General features: G+C 39.8%; 1 protein-coding gene and 1 long non-coding RNA gene across 2 annotated transcripts in view; one reads left to right on the top strand and one right to left on the bottom strand.

Annotated features, from left to right (window-relative positions):
* USP31 (ubiquitin specific peptidase 31) overlaps window positions 1–16592 on the top strand; it is a 63500-nt gene that overhangs the window by 2986 nt on the left and 43922 nt on the right. The gene's annotated exons all lie outside the window — the stretch shown is intronic.
* Window positions 14041–16522, bottom strand: LOC144228609 (uncharacterized). The gene is made up of 2 exons (XR_013334231.1): window positions 16397–16522; window positions 14041–14524 (listed from the first exon to the last, which is right to left on the bottom strand). It is a non-coding gene; the product is annotated as an uncharacterized LOC144228609 (long non-coding RNA).

Below are 16592 nucleotides of genomic sequence, written 5' to 3' on the forward strand. Positions count from 1 at the left end.
TCAATAATTCTAGAAACGCAGAGGCTGATTTTTAAGCATGCTTTGGCAAAGTTGAACAGATTCTTAGAGGCCCTATTTAAAAAAAAAGGCTTCTGAGCCCTTAGTAGATTTCACGTTGCATTCATTCATTCGTTCATTCTTTTCCCATTTATTAAGGGTTTACTCAATCAATTAGGAATGCATTCAGCACAAGAAAGAGGAAGTCCCAATGATGATGTCTTAAGCAATAAAGATGTTGAAATAGCTCACACAGTACATCTGGAGGTAGATGTTCTAATGTACGATGGCTTGAAGGGCGAAGGGCTCAACAGGGATTTGGACTATTTCTGTGTTTTCACTCTGTTGTCCTGGGCTATTTTGTCCCTTTGGCTTTTTATCCTTAATGTTTGTCAAGGTAGGAAGTCACTGGGAAAGTAAGTTCTTCCAGAAGCACCCCTCAGCAGGCTTTTGCTGACATCTTATTGACTTACAGCCGTGTCATTTGGCCACCTCTGGCTGCCATGGAGGCTGGAAGGTGGGTATTGGGTTTTCTTGGCTTAAGAGAGAAGATGAGTAAAGGAGGAGTTTGCCTCAGAGGCAGCCCACCAAAGTGTGAGGCACTTTTATTATGGAAAGACACTGTACCTGCCTGCAAAGTGAGACCTGGTACGTTCCCCAAAGCATCACTTCTTATACTTAAATGTGTGCGTAATTCATGTAGGCATCTTGTTACGAAGCTGATTTGGATTTGGTGGAGCTGGGGTGGGACCTGAGAGTCTGCATTTCTGTCAGGCTCCCAGGTGATACTGATGCTGAAGGTCCACAGAGCACTCATGTTCCGGGGAACAAGTAAAGCATTACAGAGCAGTGCTCTGCAGGATGAATAGAAATTAGCCAGACAGAGAAGGGGTGGGGGTGGCATGAAAGGGCATGCGGTTTTGGGAGAACAGTGAGACATTTGGTGGCTGGTTGCACCACAAAGAGCAGTGGGGTGCCAGAAGCCTGGGAGAAGTATGTTGTAAATGGAATACGAAAGGCTTTTGAAGGCTATGCTGGTTTGGACATTATTCTCTGGAAATTGAGAATCCAGGGCTGATTTTTAATCAGGAAAGTGATAGAATCAGACTCTCCTCCTCCTCCTCTTCCCCCACCCCCTGCCCCCGAATTAGGTAAGCCTGGTGACACTGTGGAGGATTACTCCCCACCCCCCAAATGTTTTCTTACAGCCAAATTTGATGGGTATTATTTTGATCATAAGAAAGTTGAGTTGAACACCAAGAAGGTAGATGCGAGGCATACCGGTTACCATGGCCCTTTGCCTGTATGTGGCAGACATCGGTGTCCGGTGCAGATACTCTTTCCTTGAGCTCACAGTCCGCCTCAGAATCCTGCCCAATTCTGGGCTTCAGGCAGCCACTACCAGTTGATTGGTTTTGGCAGAGAAGATAAAACCCATTTGCCGTCTTGAGAGTTTGCCTTGAGGTCTCGAAAAGCACTTTGAGTGTGCTTTTATCGTCTTAAAACTTCCTTAGGTTACTAATGATTTTCTTTGTAAGTTTTCCAGTTAAAGCTCTTTCTTGATTCCTAACCACATTGATTTATTTGAGGTTTAGGAGCTTGCCAGGTAAACAGAGTTTTGGTTTTGGATGAACTAGATGGTTGTTAAGGTTGGACTTTCATTTTACAAAATGAGATGGATGGATTGCCCTGACCTTGTATGCTTTAAGAAACTTCCCTGGCTGCCACGTGTATCCTTTTCTCCTTTTAAGCAGGTGTTTTTCTCCTCCTCTTAGAGCAGGGTTCTCAACCAGGGCTCTTGTGCCTTCCCAACCCTTCCATTCCTGGGGACATTTGGGCTTGTCTGGAGATATACTTGGTTGATGCACTGGTGTGGGGGTGCTGCTGGCTCTGCTCCCCTCAATAAGGGGTTGGTTATCCAGCCCAAAATGTCAGTAAGGCTGAGATTGAGAAACCCTGTTGGAGGAATGTTTTGTGCCTCCTTAGGGCATTTTTCTTACTTTCCCAGCCTTTTGAATGGTTGCCGTGTTAGGTTTTCTCTTCTGTGTGTGTGTGTGTGTGTGTGTGTGTGTGTGTGTGCTTGCAGCAGCACTAGAGTAAAATTTGGACTTCACTGGCAGGATCCTTGGACCACTATCTTAGTAAAACAAGGAGAGAAAATAAATCATTCTGAAACCTGAATGCTCAATATGCCATTTTAAGAGGAAATGAGCTTATTGTCTAACTAGGATGCTAGCTTGCGTGCTTCCAGCTTCTCATACATGCTGATTTCTAGTACTCAGTGCCCTTTCGCAGCAAGTAAAGAGATGAGTGGTCATCTTTCAAGTAACAAAGATATGTTTTATAGAAGCACTTTTCAAACTGTGCTGCCAGAAAACAACTAGAACAGAGTTCTCTACTGATAAAAGAACTGTGGGGAGTCCTTCTAAATTTGCTATAAAACAAAAAATAATTGATGAATAGAAATTTCTCTTTCATATTTTTTTCCTTGAACTGTGGTGCCTGGCAGTGCTTATTTATGAGTGCAAGTTCTCAGGTTACAAAGGGAATAAATATGTATAAATGAATAGTAGCAGATAAGCTAGCAATTGGGGTTATACTGGCTCAGTTTCATACCTTATGTTTTCATAGACACCTGTTGGAGGCTTTGATTTTATGCTGCCGACCTATGATCTAAGTTTTCCTGGTTTGTATGAAGGTGTTTAGTATATTTCACAGTGGTTCCCAGGGAGTACTTGGACTTGAGGGTGCCCCTTAAATTCATTTGAAAAGTAGGAAAAAAATTGTGTAGGTCACATTTAGATTTGTGGCTGAGTATAGAGTAGAAAGTGTGTGTCTTCCCAACCAGTTCCCTTCTCTGTCCGGTGCTGTCACTTTTGTTGTAGTGAAGCTCCACACCTCTGAAGCAGAAGGGAGGTAACAGAATCATCAAATTTTAGACATAGGGGGAGATGTGAGCGGCCTCAGCCTTTCTGGATGAAGGGAGTGAGGTTCCCCTGCTGGCTAGAGAACAAGAGAGCAGAACCAGAACTATGACTTCAGTCTTCATCACCTCTGCGTAGCTGACACACACGCTGAATGCTGCGCCTCTGTTGCCTTGTTTTTACAACCATTGAAATGACAGTTATCAACATAAAACATAAAGGGGTAGAGTGAGGTGGGCTGAAATGTGTAACGTNCATGATCTCCCGGTTTGATGGTTCAAGCCCCGCCTTAGGCTCTGTGCTGACAGCTCCAAGCCTGGAGCCTGCTTCAGCCTCTGTGTCTCCCTCTCTCTCGGCTTGTGCTCTGTCTCTCTGCCTCTCTCTCTCAAAATAAATAAATAAACATTAAAAAAAAATAATCCTTTAGGACCACTTACATGCATATATAAACATGTCTGCATCTTTTGCATTGATGGGCTCACGCTTCACACAGAGTTCTGTAACTCGCTTTCCCCTGTCCCCCAACCCTTGGGTCGCATGGCTTCCTTTGTTTTCTGTTGATACTTCCAAGCACATCTCATTCTTTTTGACAGTGGTATAGAATCCCAATGGTAGGTGTTTGTATTGTATACGGTTTTGAATCATTGTAGCCAATCCTTCAATATACACTAAGTATCCTTCTCTAAAGACTGAGTCTTAGAAGTGCCGCCACGGAGTCAAAGGGAATTTAAATGTTGCTGCACCTCCTGGATTGTCCAGCAAATAGTTGCGGAGGACAAGATTCTCCGACCCATCCATGGTGCATCTAGGGCCTATACCCCCGCTGACATGTGCTTCCTCTTATTAGTGACTGCCCTTGTTTGTCATTTTTTTAAACTTAAAATTATTTTCTTGTACAGAGTCAGTTTTTTTTTTTTTTCGGGGACTGTCTTGGCATTGTAGGATGTTTAGCAGTGTTCCTGTCCCCTACTCCAGTCATGACAATCAAAAATGTCTCTAGATATTGCCAAATGTCCCCTGGGAGGCAAAATTGCACCAGTTGAGAACCCCTGATTTGGAGAGAAGGGGAAATAAATGCAGATGAATGAGATGAGAAGGGGCAAATTGTGGGTGGCCTTGAAAGTGGGTCATAACAGTTTAGCCTTCAGGCTGCAATCAGTAGTGTTTCAATATAAGCTACTTGAGCTGTGCAGACACTAATTTGATGAAAAGGATGCTTTAGAACAATGGGTCTGATGGTGAGCACAAATGAATCCAATAGAGGAGAAAGTAATTGCAGGAAGAGGGCAATCATAAGTATGAACTGAGGGAAGGGTGAGTCCAAGGAACCTTTTGGAGGACATCATGACAGTATTAGGGAGAGTCCAAGGGATGGAGTTGTAAACACCAAGGTTTCAGAACTGAGGGATAGAGAAAATAATGGAGATTATTTGATAGGAATGGAACAGTTGGAAAGGGGAAGTGGGGGAAGTGGTTTGTGGAGCACAAGGGGCAGAAAAGATCATGCATTTACATAGAACATGGGGTCGGGGATCATGAGATATTTAAGAAAGGGAGTCTTGATAGACAGGAACTATGGTACATTTTAGGACTAGGTATGTAGACTTGGATTCAGCTGTGTATTATGTGAGCTGTCTCACTCACATATTTTTATCACTGGACAAGTTTAAGCAGAGTCTTGGGGGTGGTATCTGAGGTATCACATACCCTGTAGTGGATTGGAGTGGATTCAGTTTCCTTTTCCTTGCCTTTTGTTCCTTTCCTCTGGCTTTAGAGTATGTATACAAAATGTATATTTGAAGCAGAGTTGACAGTGTTTGGCAGATTTATGGGTGTGTGAAGAGTGAATAAGAAGGAGGAACCGAACATAACTGCGAGGCACTGAAGCAGGGTGTTGTGGGATGGCACTGTTCAAGACTGGAAGTACAGAATGGAAAACAGTTCTGGAGGTGGGTGGGCAAATTTCGGTTTTGGACAGGTCATATAGTATTTGAACGTAAGAGTCCTAGGAAGGCTTTTTTTTTTTTTTTTTTAAGTTACATTTGTTGAATGTCTATCATATATCAGGTACTGTGCAAAGTGAACCATTTGAGTTTTTGGTGACCCATGTAGAAAGGAGCTGCTCTTAAGTCAAGATACAGATGTAATAACACAGGTGCTTGTCCTGACTTACAGAGGCTTATTCCAAATTAATTGTTTTATGTCTTCCTTTGTGTGGCCTAAAGTTTTTAGTTTGACTCTGCTTCTTTTGTTTTGTTTTTTAGAGTGTGGTTTGATGGATTTTTCCTGTCCCCTCTATACACTTGTGACAATGAGGGGCTACTAAATAGGGCACTGTTCTCTGTTTGTGTAGTACCCCACAGCTGTTTCCTATAGTAAAGACTCTGGAAAACAATGACCTCATGGTTTCCACAAAAAACCTTTTATATATAATAGTGGAAAAGAAATCATTGAAAGTTGGGTAATTTAAAGTTCTGTCCTCTGTAGCCTTTTCCCTCAAAAATACTCTTGTTTGCTCTGCTAATTAATCCTTCACTGGCTCTTCCTCAAATGACCTTTTATGTTTAACAAACAACATTTTTGCAGTGGAGCACATCGAGATATCTTGTCTTTCATCTGACTGTGGTCTTTCTTCACTTAGAAATCATTGTTTTATGCCATGGACTGTGGCAGTTCCTAGAGGAATTGGCCAGTCACTGAACATCTGTTGCTTCTTCCCTCCGGTTGTTGAGCTTGGATGGTAGCAAACAATGTGACCACAAACAAACAGCTCAGGCATTAGAAGATTTCATGGGATTGGTCTGGAAATGCCTTTGTTGCTTCTACTGTAAGAACTTTTGTAAGTGCATCACCAGCTCAGGAGGTTCTTTGACTTGAATTCTTGGTATTCTATCTTTCTTTCTAAGTTTATTTTTGTTTGTTTGTTTGTTTAAAATAATCTCTATACCCGACATGGGGCTCAAACTCATGACCCTGAGATCAGGAGTCACATGCTCTTCTGATTGAGCCAGCCAGGTGCCCCTTGGTATTCTAATATTTAAAAGCAAGACAGGGTTGTCTGATTCTCAAAAGATTTGAGAAACAATAATAATCATAATAATGAAAATACCATTTATTTGTGTGGAACCAGATCATTTACAGAGTCCGTTTGATTCTTGAACAATACCGGTTTGAACTTGCAGGTCCACCTATATGTTGAATTAAAATACACACACACACGAAAAAAATTTGGAGATTTGTGGCAATTAAAAGAAACTTGTAGATGAACTGCACAGCCTAGAAATATTGAAAAAATTAAGTAGAAGGTATGTCATGAATGCATAAAATATATATAGATGCTAGTGTATGTTATCATTTCCTACCATAAAATATACACAAACCTATTATAAAAAGTTAAAATATATCAAAACTTAAGCACCCTTCCCTGTTTCTAAACTCTGCCTCTTCCAATGGCTGGTTTTTATTGCTGCCAGATGTATCTTAGAGTTTATCTATGATTATATTATTTCTCTTCTCAAAAATTGCTTTTACTTTATCTTTTATATATAAAATATGGTATACATTTCTTAGCTTGGCATTTAAGCTTTTCCAGAAAAATGAAATAAAAGGTTTACATAAAACTAGTCCTATTTTTAAAAAGTTGGACTCAACAGACATAAGACTGCTGTTCATTTGCTCTAAGTCTTTCTAAATGCCACCTCTAAATTTTTGTACTTATCTGGTCATGGACTGGTGACAAAAAGTTCACAGACAGGCATCTGTCTGGATCACATTTTGAAGAGCACTGTTGTAGAGCTTCCTAAAGTCTGATTTTGCTTGTTGTATTCCTGTAGTTTCAGTTAAAATGTTCTGTTCCTGTATTTCCTGTAAAATGGTAGATTTAGAGTCTTAATGAGATTCAGGGTTGAGGGTTTTTTTTCTTTTCTTCTTCTTTTTTTTTTTTTTGGTAGTGTTGTTAACTTCCATCAGGAAGCTTATAATGTCTGATTGTGTCTTTTACTATGTTAATAGACACTGATGATTATTCCTTGATCAATAAGTTCATTAAAGGTTGAAAAATGGTGATGTTATAATTTTAACATTCTTTCTTATTAGCTAGAACACTTCTGTAGCGACTCATGCCCCCATCAATTACTTGGTTACCAACATAAATTTGGAGAAGAAAGGCAAGATAAATGGTGTAGGTTCTTTCCCCTTTAATTTTGGTTTTCAAAATAATTTCATCATTTTCAAATGTGCTGAGTTTTTTGTTAAAAACATGTGAACTCATGGATTTAAATGTATCCGTGATGTACTTCAGTTACAGTTGTTAACCCAGTGATGCTCAAATTGTGCCATTTGTGGCCAGTAGGAGAAGTTAGCTTCTGAATCCTTTTGACATGATATTAATTGTCTGTGATGTCAAACCAGATTCAGGGAAGATATTCCAGGCTTATCTTACCACGTTTCCTGCCCCAGATCTGGGATCAGTCATTTCTTTAAGGAACCTGGTGGCCTTTTGTTGGCAAATGGTATTGAGAGGTCACAGTCTGGGCCCTAGGAGTGCACGTGGTTTCTCTAGGTCTTCTAGGTAGAGAGAGCTAGAAAATATGTAATTTCTTTTAAAGATGTAATAAATCATAAATTCATATTGATAATTCCCTTTAAGGATTTCGGGGTTTTTCTTGAACTCCTTGATTTTGCATCTGTTTCTCCTTTCTCGCATGCCAAAAACCCTGTTCCCAGAGCCTGTGCAGTTTCTCATTTGCATTATCCACAATCCTCAAAAGTCTCAGGATAATAAACCAAACTACCACCAGCAGTACATGTGCTTGAAAAATATAAGATTTATTTTTGGTAAATTTTTTTGTCTGTAGGACATGGTCTACTGGATCTGTATAATCAAATTACTGGGTTTTTTTTTTTTTTAAGTTTATTTATTTTGAGAGAAAGAGGGGGAGAATCCCAAGCAGGCTCTGCAGTCAGCCTGGAGCGCAATGTGGGGCTCGAACCCATGAACCATGAGATCAAGACCTGAGCTGAAATCAAGAGTTGAATACTTGACAGAGCGAGCCACCCAGGCATCCCTCAAATTACTGTTTTAAAGTCACTTGGAATAGTTCTCAGTGTGGCTTTGTCACCAACTACATACTTATTTACAGTCATTTATTTCTTTTTGATTTTGAGGGATTGCTTTTGATAATTTAATTTTGTTGCATAATTATGTAAAAAATAAAATACATGGCCTGAAGTCAAATTTACAGCATAAAATCTATCCCAAGAAGCCTGGTTTCTGTCTTTGATCCCTGTGCCCTAGTCTCTTTCTCCCTAAATTTTATGATTTATTCTTTTAATATAAGCAAATTAACTTTTGTTGCTTTTTTTCTGTGTATACGTGTGTGTATTGTGTGTATATTCATATTTTTTCTTATTTAGATAAATGGTAGCACATTATACAGAATTGTTTTCCTATAGCTTTTTCCTATAGCTAACATGAGTGTTTACCACATGCCCTACACAGTATTTTATTTATTCCATATAATGGTGTAAAGTAGATACACTAATTAATATTTTTGTCTTACAGAAGAAGAAACAGAGGCATCTCTACAGACTTTTAATTTTGTGACTCTCTAAATTTCCCATAGTAACTAGTTCTGTCCTTGTATGCATCTTTATGAGTGAATGAATGGGCAGGGAATTAACTTCTACATCTGCTTTACTTTGAGCTATGAGGGAGGCAGGGAAAGGCTTTGTTTAAACTGTGATAGAGGGGATTAGCATTTTCTTTGAGGTCCAGAGCTCTCTATAGCTGGAGAAGAATAACAGAACTGCTCCTGACCAGAGGTGCTCCCAGGAATTCTAAAGATACATGAACTTGGAACTTTCTTTAATTTTATCCTAAAATAAGGGTCCCTTTCTAAGAGTGTAGTGGCAGCTTGGTAAATCTCCCTTGTTTTAGAGTTTAAAGAGAAGACAGACTCCTTTAAAAGCAGTAGATCCTGGGAAATAGCTACTAGTCAATGTCAGGATTTTAATAGTGACAGGAAGGAAAGAGGAGAGTAGTTTCATTTCCCTGCAGGTGGGGTGAGAGAGAGGAGCATTGGCAGCTTTTTATCATCTATCCGGCAAGGAAGTGTTGGTTAGGTTGGAGACCTGTTGTTGATCGTTACCCTTTGAGGCTCTGTTGTGATGCCAGGCAGCTGGTTAGGCTGTTGTAACTGCCCACACCCGCTTCCTGGTGATACCCAATTCTGGCTCAGGCTTCAGGCTGTCAGCATCAGAGGATAGTGCCAGGAGAAGGGTGAGGGCAGCCAGGGGGCAGGTCTGCCCCTTCCCTTTGGAAAATCTGAATGATTGAGATTTGAATTCAGTGAGAATCCTGGAGCAGCTGAGATCTTGGGCTGGTCACTGAGGCTCAGTTTCCTTAACTTGCCTTTTCATTGCCGTATGATACCAGCTTCACAGATCATGGTGTTTGACAGCCATTGATTGCTTTACATCTGAGTGATGGAAACATTTTAGCAGGTAAAACCAACCAGCTGGCTTATACATCCACCAGCCCAGCCTGTAAGAGCAAACCTGGGACATAGGCTTTTGGCTGTTATGAGTAATGCTGCTGTGAACACTCCTGCACAAATTTTTGTGTGGACATTTTTTTTTTTTTTTTTTTTGGTTTATGCCTGCGAGTGGGATTGCTGGGTCATATGGTGATTCCATGTTTAACTTTTTGAGAAGTTGCCCAACTGTTTTTCTACAGTGGCTGCACCATTTTCCATTCATACCGGCAGTGCATGAATTTTCCAATTTCTCCACATCCTGGCCGACACTTGTTATTGTCTGTCTTTTATTAAAGTCATCCTAGGGGCTCCTGGCTGGCTTAATCAGTAGAACATCCGACTCTTGATCTCAGGGTTGTGAATTCAAGCCCCATGTTGGGCATAGAGCCTCTTAAGAAAAATAAAATAAAAACAGAAGGAATCCTAGTGAGTGTGAAGTGGTATCTCATTGTGTGGTTTTTTGTTTTGTTTTGTTTTTAGTGACTTCTTTCTTTCTCTCTCTCTCTTTCTTTCTTTCTTTTTCTCCTCCTCTTCCTTCTTCTCCCTGACATGGGACTCGAACTCACAACCCTGGAGGTTCAGAGTCATGTGATCCACTAAATGAGCCAGCAAGGCACCCTCATTGTGGTTTTGATTTGCATTAAATATGTGTCTGTTTCATTTGCTTAAGTTCATTGAGATAAAATCTATTTTGGTAAGATTATATACTCTGGTTTCTCTTCAGATCGTATAAATCTTTTACCTTTTACTATTTTGGTAAGATTATTACCCAGGTTATTGTAGAAAACTTAGAAAATATGTAAAAGTTGAAAGAGGAAAATTGAGGGGCACCTGGGTGTCTCAGTTGGGTAAGCATCTGACTCTAGTTTCAGCTCAGGTCGTGATCGCACAGTTCATGGCTTCAAGACTGCATTGGGCTTTGTGCTGATGGCTTGAAGCCTGCTTGGAATTCTGTCTTCCTTTCTCTCTGCCCCTTCCCTGGATGCACTCTCGTGAGCTCTCTCTCTCTCTCTCTCTCTCTCTATCTCTCTCTCTCAAAGATAAATAAATAAATAAACATTTAAAAAAAAAAAAGAGGAGGGGTGCCTGGTGGCTCAGTTGGTTAAGCATCCAATTTTGGCTCAGGTCATGATCTCATGGTTCCTGAGTTAGAGCCCTGTATTGGGCTGTGTGCTGACAGCTCAGAGCCTGGAGCCTGCTTCCGATTCTGTGTCTCCCTTTCTCTCTGCCCCTCCCCTGCTCGCACTCTATCTCTCTCTCTGTCAAAAATAAATAACATTAAACAATTTTAAAAAGTAAAAATAAAAAAGAAGAGGAAAATTGAAAATGTGTGAAAGTTTGGTATATTATGTTCTTGCTTTTTCTCCCCTCTGGGTATGTTGTAACATAATTGGTATCAAACTATATATACACTTTTACATCATATATTTTTCATTTCATATTATATTATGATTAATTTTTGTCACAAAACTCAAGATCATTGTATGAAGGTGTATGATGACCTATTTTTGGATGGTTTCTGGTTGTGATGAATTTTTTTTTACATAAATCTTTTACTTGTTTTTACAAGCAGAAAATGGTGATTATTCATAACATATGAATTCTTAAAATCAGTAAGAAAACTACAGTTACTTTTGGTTATTTCTTTTTTTTTTAATGTTTTATTTATTTCTAGGAGAGAGAGAGAGAGAGAGAGAGAGACAGCATGAGCAGGGGAGGGTCAGAGAGAGAGGGAGTCACAGACTGAAACAGGCTCCAGGCTCTGAGCTGTCAGCACAGAGCCCGACGTGGGGCTCGAACCCACGAACCACGAGATCATGACCTAAGCGAAAGTCGGTCGCTTAACCGACTAAGCCACCCAGGCGCCCCACTTTTGGTTATTTCTTTAGCATATGTAGAGTTAAATTCCTGGGTCAGTGCTTATTTATTTTGAAGGTCCTTAAGTTACATTGTTACTTTATTTTATAGGATTGTGTCATTAGCAGTGTATAAGAATGTGTGTTGTACTCCACTGTTGCACAATAGAAATCTTTAAGTTGATAAATGGAAAATGGCATTTTATTGTTTTAATTTACATGTCTTCGATTACTAGTGAGGTAGGACAGCTTCATCTGTTCTTTAAAGTGGAAGTATACCTATGATAGCAACATTTTGATAACTTAGGGAATTACCCTGTTTTGATTTCACAGACTTCTCCTTGTTTGTTTTCTGTTTATTCACACGCTCTTCCATTTAGCTTCAGCTTCTACTGTCAGAATACCAAGGCCTGAACCAACTAGAATTGGTCGGGCCAGACCAGGCTGAGACTGGGAAAGTTCTAAATTGTACTTTGCTAGGGAAAGCCTAGAAGGCAGAATGAGCCCCTTTCTTGATTTTTATGCAATCTGATTTTCATGGTGAGCACTGAAAGAATGGGCAGAGGCCAGGATTGGTTTGGAGACCATACCTGTGTGCCACTCAGGAGTCAAGCTGGCTTGACTCTCAGGCCTGCACAGTGTTGGGTGTGGAGAAGTGATGTGACAGGCCCATGACTTGAAAACATCTTCAGCCAGCTAAGATTTATTGGGTTGGTGGCATTCTGGGTTTATGGCTATATGAACGCATAATTTGTAGTGAAACTTCCTGGATCTGCTTTTGAATGATATTTCTTGGTCACTATTAGTTGATGTTTCAGTTATCAAAATGCAGTAACAATAAGCTTCAAAACAAGAGTATTTCCAGAATATTTTGGATACCTTTGTAAAATTGGCTTTTTGGTCAAATATATTTTAGATCTGTTTATCATCAGATACTAATACATTCAGAATCAAGAGGATGCATGTTTTGTCTCTGTGTATAATTACATACACACACATGCATATAGAAGAAATATATGCATGCTTAGCGTTGGGATAATTCAAGGCCTGACTTCATTTATTTATTTATTTTTGAGAGAGGGAGAGATCACGAGTGGGAGAAGGGAAGAGAAAGAGAGAGAGACACAGAATCGGAAAGAGGCTCTGTCAGCACAGAGCCCGACGCAGGGCTCAAACTCACGAGTTGTGAGATCATAACCTGAGCTGAAGTCAGATGCTTAACCTACTGAGCCACTCAGGTGCTCCAAGGCTTGACTTTATACATTCCCTACTTCTTGTCTTTCTCACCCTATTCCATCTCCAAGGGTGTATAGGACACTTCACTTCCACCCCAAAGAGCAGTGCCGCTCAGCCAAGAATTTTGGCCTCTGTGCTGGTGAGCAGTGCCATGTGCTGAGTTTCTAAGCCAAGCCCATGTTCCTCCTCTGCTTCTGTCCACTTGATCAGGAAGCTGACTCTGGGGTCTTTTTTTTCTCTTCCTAGGGCTAAGTTTTCACCTCCCACCTGGCAAGCCAGGGTGGCTTAAAAAGACCCTTGGTGGGTGTCTGTAGATGTAAACTTTTTTTCTGTCTCTTTCTGCCAATTTTCTGTGATGCTAGCTGCTGTCACTTTTTTCCTTCAGTGATAAGATCCAAAGCTTGGTATGGGTTTGGATTTAGGATTACTCTAGGTAGAAAGCTTTGCTTTGAGGCTCCTTAGGTCTGTCTAGCAGAGAAAAAAGAAATTCTCAGCATAGTGCAGTCTGATTCACTGGGATTTGGAGCCAAAGCCTGAACTACAAATAAGGTGCATTTGTGTTTTGAGAGCCCCATCTTCTCTGCAGAAGATTTGGGTTCCCTGGCCAAAATCCCAGGGTGTCCTTTCATAAGATCCCCTTAAGTTTCACCTGGTCATTGTTACCAGCAAAGTCATTTTAGAAAACATCAGGAATGTGGAAACATATAAAGAAGAAAGGAATAAATCACCTAAAAGTTGCCATTCTGAGGTAATGACTGTTAATGTTTTGGTGTGTATTTTGAAGGATAAAAGACAAAAAGATATTGAAAATGTATCTTAAAATTTTGAAATCATATTCAAATGTAGTTTTGCATCTTCTTTCCACTTAATTGTATTCTATCTTATTTCCCCATGATTTCTGAAACTTAAAACATTGGTAAAGTTCCATGGTAGAAACACATAATAATTTCTTAGGTATTTATTATTTTTTTTAGTTAAAATTTTTTTAACATTTATTCATTTTTGAGAGACAAAGAGCGTGAGTGGGGGAGGGGCAGAGAGAGAGGGAGACCCAGAATCTGAAACAGGCTCCAGGCTCTGAGCTGTCAGCACAGAGCCTGATGTGGGGCTTGAACCCATGAGCTGTGAAATCATGACCTGAGCCAACGGTGGACACTTAACCAATTGAGCCACCCAGGCGCCCCTCTAGTTTCTTAGATATTTAGATGAATTTTCTAGTTTTTCTGTTTTTCTGTTTAAAAAATTAAGATTTTTAAATTTATTATAAATCAATAAATTACTTATTAAATAATTCATGAATCAAGCAATATCCCATCTAGCAAGTAGAGAGGGTTCCAAAGATCTCTGGTTTGACTTTTAACTGTTGAAGACTATTACACTCCCTTATGATGGCCTTTTGGGTAAATCAGGACTAGATGTTTGCTTTTTTTGACTGTGTTGTTAGCCAAAATTTCCCCTTTCCTCTAAAAAACAAAAACAATAACCACACAAACTTTTTAAAAGGCATTATTTTTTGGTGGCTGGCAAGAATCGTAGAATATGTTGGATAATGATAAAGAGACCAAAAAGAAGATACTCTTGAGTTAATTAAGTTACTTGATTAGATACATAAACACATTTTGGCAACTGGAGTGGACTCTAACCTTGGAGTTGGCTAGGCTTGGCCACTTGGGGTGTGCTGGAAAGGATGGACAGGATCAGAATTCATCACCACCAGCAAAACAGCTTGAGCATTTTAAGGTGACGAGCACTCCCCTTTACATTTTTTGATGAGAGACAGATGTAGTTCTCCAGAGCCAGATTGTTGTCTCTCTCTTGTTTGCTTTCTCCAGCATCCTGGGACACTCAGGCAGGACATAGTTCTTCACATGCTGCAACTTGATCTTCTGACGTAGTCCACATTCCTCCTTGTTCCTCAAATAATAACATCTCAATTAGATAACCTCCATTTTTATTTCTGGGCCATATTTCAGTCCTAGGAAAAATGCAAATAACAACAAAACAAACACTGATTAACAAGGATTTATTTAAAAGCAAATAAGCTCCTGGAAGCCTCAGGCTTGGTACAGCTATAGTTCAGTCTCTAACACATGTTTTATGTCTGCGCTGAGAAATGACATACCGAATGATCAAGCCCTGTATGATCCTGAGTCATATAAGGAAAAAAATCATTTATTGAAGAATTATGGACAAAAATGTTTTAAGGCTGTTTTTAATCAGAGGAGGTTGAAGAGTGGTGTAACTTTGGACAAGTTATTTCACTTTTTGAGCCCAAGTTTTTTTGTCTATAAATAATGGTAATAATACTTAACAAAATAGGTGATTGTGATGGGCTAATTTTATAGGAAATGACACCTATAAACAATTAGTATGATGTCTGATACTTTATAAGCACTCAGTTATTAACTGCCATTACTATTACTGTTTGTTTCAAGTATTGAATTTCCTAGATGTTGGGGAAATAATACTGAATAAGTCCTTCTTGATCACTGTCTAGTGGTGGAGGCAGATAGGAGATTATATGTTGTGGTGATACGAATATGCTATAGTGTAATAAGTGATATAACATAGTTGTGACAAAAGAGCCTCCTATAAATTTTAGTGCCTTTGGAAGTGAAGCTTCAGGGCTTTTCCACTGTGACCATGTTCTTTCTGTCTTGGTTTCACATTAGAAATAGAATTTTAAAAAATCACACTTCAACTAAATTAGCAATGATCAGGTCCCACTGTAGATAATTAAATCAACATCTCTGGGCTGTTCCCAGTTTGTTTTTTTGTTTTTGTTTTGTTTTGTTTTTTTAATTTCCCTCGATGATTCTGATGTGCAGCCAAGGGTCAAGAGCCAGTGCTTTTCTATCCCTTTGACATTTTCCAGGCTTATATAGGATAGCTCCTTTCTTTTTTCTTGACTTTCAAGACTTAAATAATAGAAGCTGTGTAGAGTTTTAGAGTTTATAAAATACTTTTATAAAACTTATTTATGAAAACGCTTTTTTTAAAAAATATTTTTATTTCTAGGAGAGAGAGAGAGACAGCGTGAGCAGGGGAGGGTCAGAGAGAGAGGGAGATACAGACTTTGAAATAGGCTCCAGGCTCTGAGCTGGCAGTCAGCACAGAGCCCGATGCGGGGCTCGAACCCACGAACCGCGAGATCATGACCTAAGCGAAAGTCGGACGCTTAACCGGCTACGCCACCCAGGCGCCCCTTATGAAAACGCTTTTATAGAGTTTGTAAAATAAATCTCAGTAAAGCTTCACAGTAATTCTTTTAGAAAAGTATTCTCATCCCCATTTTGCAGAAAAGTTAGCTGAGGCTCAGAGAAACCATACGTGAAGTAAAAGGTGGTGGAAAGAGGACTTGAACCCAGGTGTTCAGACTCTAGTCTTTCTGTTTCTGTTGCATTTCTAGTGGAAGCTTCTAGCCACTGTTTATACACATGGGGGGCTTCTCTTGCTGCTGTATTTTCTACCTTAGTGTAGCTTTGGATCTCTTGTGAAATCTTTGCTCATCGTTCATCTGGCCGAACCACTTGGGGTATGTTCCTTTTGTTTTGCTCCCTGTCATCCCATGTCTAATGCTCTTGACCCTACTTCCACCTTAGCTATAATTTTTTGAAATACATTTCTTAACATACTTATGATAGCTTTTCTTTTAGAGAAGATATATATTCTTTCCTAGTCTCTCTTTCAGCAGTGAGTCCCTGCCACCAAATCTTTTTGGTACGTGTGAGTTTGCTTAATATCCAAATCTAATCTTTTAACAGTGTAGGTATCCCTTGCTATCCAAATCCATTTATTCCTGAGTCTGAATCATGAGCACTAGTATAGAAGGGACAGCTATACTTACCCTTGTTAGGACCTTCTGTCTGGAAGGATGAAGGAGCTCTGTACCAGAAATAACTCCCTTTCCCCTGTGGTCGAACATGGACACACGAGCAGGCTGTGTGTGGCATTCTCTCCTATTCTCATTGAGTTGTCTTTCCATCTTGGACGGAAGCTCCTTTCCTGTTGTTTCCTTTTTTTTTTTTTTTTTTTTTTTTTTT

This window comes from Crocuta crocuta, unplaced genomic scaffold (assembly GCF_008692635.1).
Source record: "Crocuta crocuta isolate KB4526 unplaced genomic scaffold, BGI_CrCroc_1.0 scaffold73, whole genome shotgun sequence".
Classification (NCBI taxonomy): domain Eukaryota; kingdom Metazoa; phylum Chordata; class Mammalia; order Carnivora; family Hyaenidae; genus Crocuta; species Crocuta crocuta.